Genomic DNA, 13,833 nt, shown 5'->3' with positions numbered 1-13,833 from the left:
GCAGTATGCCAACATTTTTATGGCTGATTTAGAACAACGCTTCCTCAGCTCTCGTCCCCTAACGCCCCAACTCTACTTGCACTATATTGATGACATCTTCATCATCTGGACCCATGGAAAAGAAGCCCTTGAGGAATTCCACCATGATTTCAACAATTTCCATCCCACCATCAACATCAGCCTGGTCCAGTCCACACAAGAGATCCACTTCCTGGACAGTACAGTGCTAATAAACAATGGCCACATAAACACCACCCTATAGCGGAAACCTACTGACCGCTATTCCTACCTACATGCCTCCAGCTTTCACCCTGACCACACCACACGATCCATCGTCTACAGCCAAGCTCTGCGATACAACCGCATTTGCTCCAACCCCTCAGACAGAGACAAACACCTACAAGATCTCTATCAAGCATTCTTACAACTACAATACCCACCTGTGGAAGTGAAGAAACAGATTGATAGAGCCAGAAGAGTTCCCAGAAGTCACCTATTACAGGACAGCCCCCCAACCTGAAGCAAATAGGTGACTACAAGTAGACTCACCAACAACCACATACCACACACCAGAACCACTAACCCAGGAACCTATCCTTGCAACAAAGCCCGTTGCCAACTGTGCCCACATATCTATTCAGGGGACACCATCACAGGGCCTAATAACATCAGCCACACTATCAGAGGCTCATTCACCTGCACATCCACCAATGTGATATATGCCATCATGTGCCAGCAATGCCCCTCTGCCATGTACATTGGTCAAACTGGACAGTCTCTACGAAAAGGAATAAATGGACACAAATCAGATGTCAAGAATTATAATGTTCATAAACCAGTCGGAGAACACTTCAATCTCTCTGGTCACGCAATTACAGACATGAAGGTCGCTATCTTAAAACAAAAAAACTTCAAATCCAGACTCCAGTGAGAAACTGCTGAATTGGAATTCATTTGCAAATTGGATACTATTATTTAGGCTTAAATAGAGACTGAGAGTGGCTAAGTCATTATGCAAGGTAGCCTATTTCCCCTTGTTTTTTCCTCCCCCCCCCTCGTGCCCCCCGACGTTCTGGTTAAACTTGGATTTATGCTGGAAATGGCCCACCTTGATTATCATACACATTGTAAGGAGAGTGGTCACTTTGGATGGGCTATTACTAGCAAGAGAGTGAGTTTGTGGGGGGGAGGGGGGGGGCGGAGGGTGAGAAAACCTTGATTTGTGCTGGAAATGGCCCAACTTGATTATCATACACATTGTAAGGAGAGTGATCGCTTTAGATAAGCTATTACCAGCAGGACAGTGGGGTGGGAGGAGATATTGTTTCATGGTCTCTGTGTATATAATGTCTTCTGCAGTTTCCACAGTATGCATCCGATGAAGTGAGCTGTAGCTCATGAAAGCTTATGCTCAAATAAATTGGTTAGTCTCTAAGGTGCCACAAGTACTCCTTTTCTTTTTGAGTTTTACACTTGTGCAAGTTTCTCCTATGTAGACAGGGCCCCATGTTTTACTAGAGCCCAGACATCATTATGCAGTCAAACTGAGGGCCTCTTTAAAACATAAATTTAGGTATTATTCAGCTGCCAGACACTGTCAAAAAAAAAGAAGCACCACACAGTGACTTGATAAACAGATTCATATTTAATACAAGAGATTTTAAACAGTTTAAGATTCATCTGGAAAGCTCTTTTATAAATAACGATTTGGCATTTAAAATTACCTGCCAAAGTGTAATCCTGTCAATACAAACTTTTACACTCTGTGTATTCACCAAACAATGTTTTCAAATCCAAGTGATCAAAATCATTAATTTTTTGAAGTAATTTTGGGGTTCTCGCTCTTCTGGTGATGGAGTTTTGAGGATTCATGTTCCCCAAGCTTTTCTCTGCCACCCTATGAGCTAAAAGTGTGCTTTATAAGTAAATTAAAGCTGAAATTCTCACATGATCACATCAGACTAGGACCTGGATATTTAAACCAAAAAAACACCAAGTATCATAAGACTTGTGATTTAAGTTGCAAGAGTTAGCAACACTTAACATCTGCATTGCACGTGTAGTTTCAGAAGGATATTTACACTTTTGTTGTAGCATGCATTCTTCTTCCCACATTAATCTTCTCCAGAGATAAGTTATTCACCAAGTAGATAGCATGTGGTAAGTAAAACTGCAATCTTAGCTAGTAGCCCAGAAGATTCTGCCTTTTAAACTACAGAAAAGCTGGTTTGTGAATCATTTAAGCCACCAGAAACTCATCTGCAAAGAAGTCAAGTATCAGAGGGGTAGCCGTGTTAGTCAGTATCCACAAAAACAATGAGGGGTCCGGTGGCACCTTAAAGACTAACAGATTTATTTGGGCATAAGCTTTCATGGGTAAAAAAACCACTTCTTCAGATGCATGGAATGAAAATGACAGATGCAGGCATAAATATACTGGCACATGAAGAGAAGGGAGTTACCTTACAAGTGGCAAACAAGTGTTGACAGGGCCAATTCAATCAGGGTGGATGTGGTCCACTCCCAATAATTGATGAGGGGGTGTCAATACCAAGAGAGGGGAAATTGCTTTTGTAGTGAGCCAGAGAAGGATTTGCTCTTAGTTGATCTGGTCTGAGTCTTGTCTGTTGCTGCATTGTTACAAGTTCTGAGATGTGAAGTCTAGAGAATAATCCATTCTCTGAATTTCTACAGGGCTTCCACTCTATGGTACTGTCCTTTCCCCATAAACCTAGCTGAGTCAGAGAAATGACTCTGGGGGAAGTCTCCTTGGCTCTCTGCCTTCTCTGTTTCTTGGCTGTTTCTGCTCACACGCAAACCCTTCATCAAAACCACATAGCTCTGTGTTTGACCAGCCTTGCATGTGGCCTGTGGCTTGGGTGGTGGTTTCTATTGTTTAACCTATCTTACTCCAAGAATCAGCTCAACTGCTTCTGACATTTATCCTGAATGAAGGGCAGCTGTCATGCCCACCAACTTCAATGAGGTTTCATCCAAATTCCATCTAACAATTCAATTAACAGCAGGATACCAAGAGAGGAAAAATAACTTTTATAGTGGTAATCAGAGTGGCCCATTTCAAACAGTTGACAAGAAGGTGTGAGTAACAGTAGGGAGAAATTAGTATGGGGGAAATTAGGGTTAGGTTTTGTAATGACCCAACCACTTTCAGTCTTTATTCAGGCCTAATTTGATGGTGTCCAGTTTGCAATTTAATTCCAGTTCTGCAGTTTCACGTTGGCCAAACCGGACAGTCTCTACGCAAAAGAATAAATGGACACAAATCTGACATCACAAATTATAACATTCAAAAACCAGTAGGAGAAGACTTCAGTCTCCCTGGTCACTCAATAACAGACCTAAAACTGGCAATTCTTCAACAAAAACACTTCAAAAACAGACTTTACCTGCACCTGTATTTTCCACTCCATGCATCTGATGAAGTGGAAAAGCTTATGCCCAAATAAATTTGTTAGTCTCAAAGGTGCCACAAGGATTCCTCGTTGTTTTTGCTGATACAGACTAACACGGCTACCACTCTGAAACATGTCACAGAGTAAATGTAGGTTGTCATCATTAAGGCTGTGAGTTTGTCACAGAGGTCATGGAAGTCACGGATTCTGTGACTTCTGCAGTGGTCGGTGCACCTGGCTCAGGGGCAGTCTTGGGCCACCGCACCCCCAGCAGCAGGTGAGGGAGGGGGTTGGGGCATAGGATGGGGTGAGTCGGGCTCTGGGTGGCTCCCCAGAAGTGGAGACATCCCCCTTGCTCAGCTGCTAGGCAGAGGCGTGGCCAGGCAGCTCTGCAAGCTGCCTCCACCCAGAGCGCTGGCTTCGCAGCTCCCATTGACCGGGAACCTTGCCTAGGGTGGTACCTAAAGGCGGAGGCAGAGTGCAGAGCTGCTTGACCACGCCTCCACCTTGGACAGAGCTGGACAAGAGGGATGTTGTCACTTCCGGAGAGCACCCCAGCCAGGTAAATGCCACCCAGATCCCACCTCATCCCCTCACCTCCCACACCCAAATTCTGCTGCAGGGATGGGGAGGCACGGAGGCAGGTAGGGAGCTTGCCAGCCCCTCTGCCCTGCACCCCCACACCAGCGGGGGTCCTGGGCTAGTTGCTGCTGCCTCCCCCGCCAACACCAGCAGGGGTCCTAGGCTGCATGCTGCTGCCGCCATCCCCACTCCAGCACCAGCAGGGGTCCCGGGCCATGCACCACCATCCACCCTCTTCCAGCAACTGTGGGGGCCTTGGGAAGCACCCCCACAAGTTTTAGTCATGGGTACTAAAAATACCCGTGACTAAAATGTAGCCTTAATCATCATCTGTGTGGACCAGCATTAGAGGGGGATGAAACACATATTTCTCCCATGGGTTTCACAGATAGTTCCTGACAGCAGAGGAATGGTGAAACTCAGGTCTGGTCTACACTGCTGCTTAAGTCGATGTAAGTTACATCACTCAGGGGTGTGAAAAAAATCACACACATCCTGATCAATGTAGCTTATATCGACCTAACACGGTATCAACCCTGTGCTATGTCAGCAGGAGACGCTCTCCTGCCAACTTAGCTTTTTGCCTCTTGGGGAGGTGGAGTACTAAAGTTGACGGGAGAGCGCTCTCCCATTGACTTATCGGGTCTTTACCAGACCCCCTAAATTGATGCTGCTGCATCAATTGCAGCAGTACTGATTTAGTGGGCCATTGTAGACAAACCCTCAGGAAGCTTGGGTTCCGTTCCAGGTTCTGGAGGGGATGTTCTCTAGCAGTTACAGATCATTTCTACCTGATCCCTGCAAGCATGGCCCCTCCAACCTGTCCTTCTCCTAGTCCTGTCTCTTACCCACAACTGGCTCCATGTTCCATTTCCATTCTCCTCTCCTGACCAGTCCCAGAGTGCACTCCTCAAGCTTCTCATACCAGTCCCAGTCTTCTTGCCCAACCAGCCCTTGTCTCCCAATCTGGGCTCTCTCTCCAAGTCCCAGTTCCCTACCCACATTGACTCCTTCCACAGCCAGCTCCCCTGTGCTCATTTGATCTGTCTCTCCCCTCCCCACCCCAACCTCCAGTTACCCCCCCCATTACCTCTCTTCCATGGCCCCTTGTCATTAGTCTCTTTGCCCAGATGGTGTCTCTGTTGTTGCCTCACACCCCAGCTCCTAGTCAGATCTGTCTCCATATCCCCTGCTCATCCCTACTGCTTCCCAGTCTTCCCCCTTCCCCAGCCTAGCTCCTTGTCTGACTACAGTGTCTTTCCCCCACAATCCAATTCCCAATCTTCCCACTGACTCCCAGTCCTAGTTTTCTTGCCCAACCAGTTCCAGCCTTCCTAGTCCTCTTTCCCAACCAGTCCCAGGCTCTCCTTCCCCATGACAGCCAGGTCCCAAGCCTTGTCCAGCCAGTCACAGCCCCTCTTCCTGTCCTAGGTTCCCACTCCCAGATTCATTGCTCAGCCAATCCCAGTCTTCCCCTCACAGCTCCCAGTGCCAGTCATACAAGGGTTCTTGTCCCTATCTACTCTTTTCTTTTTGTCCCAGTTCAGTTCTTGTTCCCCTCTATTCAAATCACTTTGATTCCTCCTCCACACTGCCTGGCCACCAGCAAGGGAGAGGAGAGGCAAAGGCAGGAGTGCTGGAACAAATTGTATAGTGGAGTTCTGAGAGCCACCGAAACTGTAAACCCTGTGTGTGATGGAAACTACTTCAAGTTAGGGGTGAGGCAACACCCCCAGCACATCTAGTTCCAGCCCCCTTAAGCACAGGAGCACAATTTATTGCTCTGTGTTCTGGTGCCCAACCTCACCATGGCAGCCATTACAGGAAAAGTCCTTCTGAGCCCCAGTGGCGCTGGACTAGAATATGAACAATCTAGTCAGCATTAGGAGCTGTGAGAGATTGCGAATGCTCCGGCCCAAGGCTACACTGGCTCAGAAGGACTTTCCAAGGGTAGACAAGGCCACTGTGTAGACAAGGCTTTTATGTAGCTGCTAGACTAACTCCAGGCAGTCAATACGGCAAACAGAGACCTGCCTAAATTAGCACTGACTTGACATCATGGGCGACAGATTCATCCTAAAAGGGGGGGGGGCGCCAAGGTTCTGTCCCCTCTGTGGCCCTCCCTTGCCCCTCCTTTTGCCCCCGAGGCTCTGCCCCCTGGCTACGCCAGAAGCCAGAGCCACTCCACCTACCTGGGCTGGGGGACCCAAGAACAGCCCCCAGCCCATGTCCCTGCCCCTGGGCCCTCTGCCCATGGCAGGTGGAGGGTCCCCGGGTCCTCACAACTGCCCATACACCTCTTACCCTGACCCAATTCCAGCTTCTGGCCTGGACTAGGGGTGGGGACTCAGGAGTCAAAAACCCATGACCCGGCTGTGACTAAGAGCCGTCAGGGCAGCTGTGGGGAGCCACAGACCATCCATCTGCCCTGGGCAGGGACCAGGGGGGTGGGGACACAGGCTGGGAGCTGTCTTGGACTCCTCCATCCTAGGCAGGTGGAGGGTTCATGGGTGGAGCTTTGGGAGAAGGAGGGGCAGGGGGCCAAGCCTGTGGCAAAAAGTGAATGCTCCAGGCCTGTTCACTTTCAAAAGTGGGAGGACTATGGCTCCTTCCCCTTCATCCCCCCACCGATTCCAGTGACCCTGCTTGGCATACCCAGTGAGGATGGAATCTTCAGATATTTTAAGTGGCTGAACTCTAGGAAATCTCCACTGAGCATGTGTAAACTGTGATTTTTCAAAGGCTTGTTACCTGGGCAAATTGGGTGAATTTTCACAGACACATCGCTGAAACTAAGACACTCTCTTGGCAAATTTCAAGTCTCTGCTCCAAAGCACAGGGGAGCTACACTATCTCAAAAATTAAAAAAAAGTCTCAAGAATTTTTTAACATGAGCAAAACAATACTTTTTTCCTTGCCTCATTTTCAGAAATGGCTGAACTGTTTTGGGTAAAGCTTTCCACACACAAAAATTCAGGGTAAGGCAGACACCTGGAGTGGAATAATCTAGCCCAAGCCATGATAAGCAACTGAATAGTGGGTTTTATAGCGTTACCTGCACACTCCAGGGCACCCCCCATTACCAAGTTCCTAGGGCTCAAGCGGTAACCCGGTTGATTTAGGCACCCACACCCTTTCCTAGTTCCTAGGACTCCGGAAGAAAGGCACCTACCTTTACCCAGTTCCTAGGGCTCAGGGCATAATCTGATTAATTTAAGTACTCACCCTTACCCAGTTCCTAGGGCTCAGGGCGTACTCTTCTGCAGGTTTGCAGGATCTTTTCACCAGTGAAAGAGCTTTATACAGTAATATCATTATCCTCTATTTATTAACAACTACCAAGCAAAATACAATGCTATGCTCGTTAATCCTGATCACGTAAGCAGACTTTCTCTGTTGTCCAGCAAGGTTGTTCTCATCTGGGTTCTGGTTGCTGCACATCACGGTTGTGCAGAGGATTCTTAAAGCAGCTCTGATTTTAGGCTGTCTTGGGCGGGTGAGTTCTTCTTCCTTCAGGTCTTTCCTTCTTCTTCTTCTTCTTTCTTTTCTTTTCTTTTCTTTTTCCTTTTCCTTTTCCTTTCTTTTTCCTTCCCAGCTGGTCTCCTTCTTGACCTTAGTTTATATAGTGAAACTTGAGTCCTGCTTAGCTATACCTTGATCAATCATTTTACTAAGAAATTACAAAATAATTCTTTGACCAATCCTAACATACTGCAAAAATAATTCTTTACCCAATCACCTTAGTTGATTTAAATATTGTAAAATTAATTATGCAACAGACAGAAACAATCAAAGAATCAGACAGAAACCATACAGATAAACAATAGAAAAGTAGGGACCATAAAGGTAAAACAATAAAGAAATAGAGATTTCACACCCACAACTGTTGATAAGTCGTTACTTGCCAGATGGAATGCTGTCAAAAAAAGTTTTCTTTAAACATCTTAAGATCTGATTTTTTATCTGGTGATGGTGGGTACTATTAGGAGGGGCACCTTCTTAACAGCTCAATATTATATCGTTTTTATATAATTTAGAAGGAAAGTGAAGATGTGACTTTCTGCTTCTTGGCTCATGGCCGTTGCTCTCCTAATATGGCTGCAGAAAAAGGCCTCAGACCTTATAATAGTGGGAAGTATTGGGCATCTTTAATAATAGGTGATCCTACCAGCCCCATCTATATGATGATTTGTATTCTCTCACACACTCTCTCCCCCCACCCCCTTTAATTTCTCACTCTTACTTTCTCCCACATTACACACACTCAACATCAATCTCTACAGTGGGAACCTGGCTGATTTCTGTATTTCTGATTTTCTGAAACAGGCATTGTTGTATAAAAATCTCATAATTCTACAAACTTCTAACAAAAAAAGTTTCAAATGAAAATGAAGACTAAAGATGAAGAAAATTGCAAGCTTACTGTGATTGCATGTTATGTTGCTTGCAGAGCTGTCAATTAATCACAGTTAACTCATGTGATTAACTCAAAAAAATTAATCACGATTAAAAAATTAATTGCGACTAATCACAGTTTTAATTGCATTGTTAAACAATACAAATTGAAATTTATAAATATTTTGGATGCTTTTCTACATTTTCAAACATATTGATTTCAATTACAACACAGAATACAAAGTGTATACTGCTCACTTTATATTATTATTTTTATTATAAATATTTGCACTGTAAAAATGATAAACAAAAGAAATAGTATTTTTCAATTCACTTCATACAAGTACTGTAATGCAATCTCTTTATCATGAAAGTGCAACTTACAAATGTCGATTTTTTTCTGTTACATAGCTGCACTCAAAAACAAAACAATATAAAACTTTAGAGCCTACAAAGTCCACTCAGTCCTAATTCTTATTCAGCCAATCGCTAAGATAAATAAGTTTGTTTACATTTACGGGAGATAATGCTGCCCTCTTCTCATTTACAATGTCACCTGAAATTGAGAACAGGGATTTGCATGGCACTTTTGTAGCCAACATTGCAAAGTATTTACATACCGGATATGCTAAACGTTCTTATGCTCCTTCATGCTTCAGCCACCATTCCAAAGGACATGCTTCCATGCTGATGATGTGCGTAAAAAAAATAATGCGTTAATTAAATTTTGACTGAACTCCTTGGGGGAGAATAGTATGTCTTCTGCTCTGTTTTACCAGCATTCTGCCATGTATTTCACGTTACAGCAGTCTTGGATGATGACCAGCACATTGTTTGTTTTAAGAACACTTTCACTGCAGATTTGACAAAATGCAAAGAAGGTACCTGTCATAAACATATAGCTAAGGGTAGCCTAGAATTCCTCCTTATCTGTAAGGGGTTAAGAAGCTCAAATAACCTGGTTGGCACCTGATCAAAAGCACCAATGGGGAAAGAAGATACTTTCAAATCTGGGGGCAGGGAAGGTTTTGTTTGTGCTCTGTGTTGTGTGTTCTCTGGGGAAGCAGAGAAGCATCAGGTCAGAAAACTTCTTCTCCTAAAATCATCCTAAAATGAGTCTCAATATTGCAAAAAGAGTAAGTAAATAAGGCAAGGTGCATTAGATTATCTTTTGTTTTTAGCTCATGAATTTTCCCTATGCTTAGAGGGAGGTTTATCCCTGTTTTTTGTAACTTTAAAGTTTTGCCTAAAGGGGAATCCTCTGTGTTTTGAATCTGATTACCATGTAAAGTTACCTTCCATCCTGATTTTACGGAGGTACTTCTTTTACTTTTTTTTCTTTATAATAAAGTTCTGTTTTATAAGAATCTGGTTTATCTATTTGGTTGGTATATTATTTTTAAGCCTATCCAGGAAAGGGGGTGAAGGGGCTTGGGGGGATATTTTAGGGAACAGGAACTCCAAGTGGTCCTTTTCCTGAATCTTTGTCTAACTCACTTGGTGGTGGCAGCAGTACCCATCCAAATACAAGGAAGGGTTTGTGCCTTGGGGAAGTTTTTAACCTAGCTATAGAAATAAGCTTAGGGGGTCTTTCATGCGGGTCCCCACATCTGTACCTTAGAGTTCAGAGTGGGGAGGGAACCTTGACAATACCAATGTGAGATTTCTATAGATATCTAGAGCACTTGACCCTAGGTTTAAGAATCTGAAGTGCCTTCCAAAATCTGAGAGAGATGAGGTGTGGAGCATGCTTTCAGAAGTCTTAAAAGAGCAACTCTCCGATGCGGAAACTACAAAATCTGAACCACCAAAAAAGAAAATCAATCTTCTACCGGTGGCATCTGACTCAGATGTTGAAAGTGAGCATGCATTGGTCTGCACTGATTTGGATTGTTATTGAGCAGAACCTGTCATCAGCATGGACGCATGTCCTCTGGAATGGTGGTTGAAGCATAAAGGGACATATGAATTTTTAGCACATCTGGCACGTAAATATCTTGCTACGCCGACTATAATAATGACATGTGAATTCCTGTTCTCACTTTCAGGTGACATTGTAAACAAGAAGCAGGCAGCATTATCTCCCGCAAATGTAAACAAACTCGTTTGTCTGAGTGACTGGCTGAACAAGAAGTAGGACTGAGTAGACTTGTTTTATTTTTAAATGCAGTTATTTTTGTACATACTTCTACATTTGTAAGTTCAACTTTCATGATAAAGAGATTGCATTATAGTACTTGTATGAGGTGAACTGAAAAATAGTATTTCCTTGTTTTTACAGCACAAATATTTATAATAAAAAATACACTTTGTATTCTGTTTTGTAATTGAAATCAATATATCTGAAAATGTACAAAACATCCAAAATATTTCAGTAAATGGTATTCTATTATTGTTTAACAGTACGACTAATCACGATTAATTTTTTTAATCGATTGACAGCCCTAGTTGCTACATAAAACCAGGAAGTCACTCTTTATCTGGTCTAACTCCCTCTGTCTAGTGTCTATTTCATCTCCATTGTCAGCTCTGTGAGACTGAGAGCAATTCCTTGACAGTGAAAAACACTAAGGCCCAGATTTTCAAAGGCATTTAGATGCCTAACTCCTATTATCACCTTTTTATCTAAAAGTTGAACAAAATTATGAAGGATAAAGGCAACAAAAGAAAAGAGAAATTTACTCTTTCCATTCCCCAGGAATGTGCTTAACAGTTCACAGGCTTGTTTGTTTTTCAATGGTTTTTCTGGTTGGGGAAAGGCTTTTTTGAAAAGGTGTGTCTTACATTTCAGTTCAAATTCAGTCAAGTTCAGTCTAGTCTTTTCTAGCATAGATCTCCAAAGCTGAGGTCAAGCTGCTGAAAGTGCTGTGCCCCCAGCTGTTGGATCATATTAAAGAAGTTCTGTATTAAAATCACAAATGAGTTTGATTCCCCAGAGTTTAAATTCCAGGGTATTACTAATTAAGAGGTCTCTTGGTTTTTGGTATTGTTTCTCTCCCTCTATGTGTGAAACTTGCAAGCTGCTAACTGTGTTAGTACATTCTAAGACAGAGTCTGTTCTCAAAGCAATTCACAAGAGAGAGAGACTCAAAGCAATACTCTAACAACAGAAACAGCACCCAGAGACTCCCCACCCTTTTGTTGTATTAACAATTGTGATTAAAATAGAGATAGAGGATGTATGTGGATGGATGCTTGGTGTGGATAATAACTGAATGATCAGGGAGGTGCCAGCCTAAGAATCCAGTGTCCATCGGCTGAAGAAGGCGTCAAGTGGAAATAACCAGACGACCCCCCCGGAGGGCAGACTGGAATCCACCCAACAGCCTCAAGGATGGGAGAACCAAATAACAAGATAACATCTTGGAGCCGTCAGGAATGTGCTATCTGTTGATTGATTCAGCAACAGCATGATGAAGCAATTCCCATAGACTGGCATAGGAAGAAATTCCTATAAAAATAGACTCTAAAAAGTGAGAACTTTGGGGTCTGATTCTGCAAACCAACTTCCAGGAGCATCAGATGAGCATCTGACAAGGCCCTGCTCCCTCCTCATGTCCAGGCCACCTGGCCAGTGACTTGGCATGAGCAACTCTAAGGCTGGTAACTATGATAACAACCTTGCAGAACCTGTGTGTGTGGGTGTGTGTGTGTGTGTGTGTGTTTGTATGAATGAATGTGAGAATAAATATGAGATTGAATGGAATGTTATAGCTATAACTAACTGCTTACTATGATTCTTTCTGTATTCACAATAAATGTGGTATTTTGCCTTTTCCCCTTTAATAAGATCCTGCTGGTTTTTATTTTATTGGTATAACACAGCATCTAATAACCTAAGGGCATGTCTATATGTGCATTGATGCAGCTGCATCGCTGTAAACTCTCCTGTCAGCTTAATTACTCCAGCCCTGCAAGCAACGATAGGTATGTCGGCAATAACACTGTCCACACCTACGTTTAAATCGGCATGTTATGTCATTCACGGCTGGCTAATTCACACCCCTGAGCAACATAACTTATGTCAACTTAAGTTGTAGCATAGCCATAGCCTTAAAGTGGTTGCATTCAGCCCCAGATACAATGAGGTATGATACTTTAATCTGTAGGAGATGGAAGCATGGATCACGGTGGCTTAGATCCTCATCCAAGAGAAAAGGGTGCAGTTTCTGGCTAGTTGAAGATGGAGGAAAGCATTCCTTGATACTGTGGTAATCTGTATGTCTAGGAATAGTGCTGCACCTTGCATAACCCAGAGACTTTGTATGACTGCCAAGTCAGTGTTAATGCAGTGTTGTAAATGTTTTGGTCCCAGGATATCAGAGAGACAAGTTGTGTGAAGTAATATCTTTTATTTGACCAACTTGTGTTGGTGAAAGAGATAAGCTTTTGAGTTACACAGAAGCCCAGACCTGTAGAAGAGCTCTGTGTGATCAAAAGCTTGTCTCTTTTTCTAACACAAGTTGGTCCAATAAAAGATATTACCTCATCCATCTTGTCTCTCTGAAGCTCATGTTAACTTATGCAGGTTTCTGCTTGCTGTGTTCACTGCCTGGAGTTACCCTAGCAGCTATCTAAAAGCCTTGTCTACTCTGGGAATATTTCCACCAAAATTTAAAAAAAAACAATTGGAGCACTAGTGTAGACTTAGCTCTGGCAGTCAGAACTGTTTTTATAACTGGTTACATTACATCTGCTTTCAGTAGGTTTAACTAAATTGGCTATAAAAATGGTACCACTACAGTAGTGCTCCAAGCAGGTTTTAAAACCAACTTGAATTTTTGAGAAAATCTCTATAGTGTAGACTAGAGTTTAGGAAATATCAACTGCTGACAATTTATGTCTGAGCAGGTTTTAACCAGTTTCTGAAATAGTGCTGCACATCATTTGTAGTTAAATTGTGTTAATCAGCAGTTCAGTTGCACCCATTGCTGATGCTCATGTCAGCAATGGGTAATTTTTGAGGTACACATAAGACTAGAATCATAGAATCATAGAATATCAGGGTTGGAAGGGACCCCAGAAGGTCATCTAGTCCAACCCCCTGCTCAAAGCAGGACCAATTCCCAGTTAAATCATCCCAGCCAAGGCTTTGTCAAGCCTGACCTTAAAAACCTCTAAGGAAGGAGATTCTACCACCTCCCTAGGTAACGCATTCCAGTGTTTCACCACCCTCCTAGTGAAAAAGTTTTTCCTAATATCCAATCTAAACCTCCCCCACTGCAACTTGAGACCATTACTCCTCGTTCTGTCATCTGCTACCATTGAGAACAGTCTAGAGCCATCCTCTTTGGAACCCCCTTTCAGGTAGCTGAAAGCAGCTATCAAATCCCCCCTCATTCTTCTCTTCTGCAGGCTAAACAATCCCAGCTCCCTCAGCCTCTCCTCATAACTCATGTGTTCCAGTCCCCTAATCATTTTTGTTGCCCTTCGCTGGACTCTC

Source organism: Lepidochelys kempii, chromosome 3, assembly GCF_965140265.1.
Source record: "Lepidochelys kempii isolate rLepKem1 chromosome 3, rLepKem1.hap2, whole genome shotgun sequence".
Taxonomy (NCBI): Eukaryota; Metazoa; Chordata; order Testudines; family Cheloniidae; genus Lepidochelys; species Lepidochelys kempii.
The sequence above is the reverse complement of the archived record's forward strand: the minus strand, read 5'-3'. Positions refer to the sequence as shown.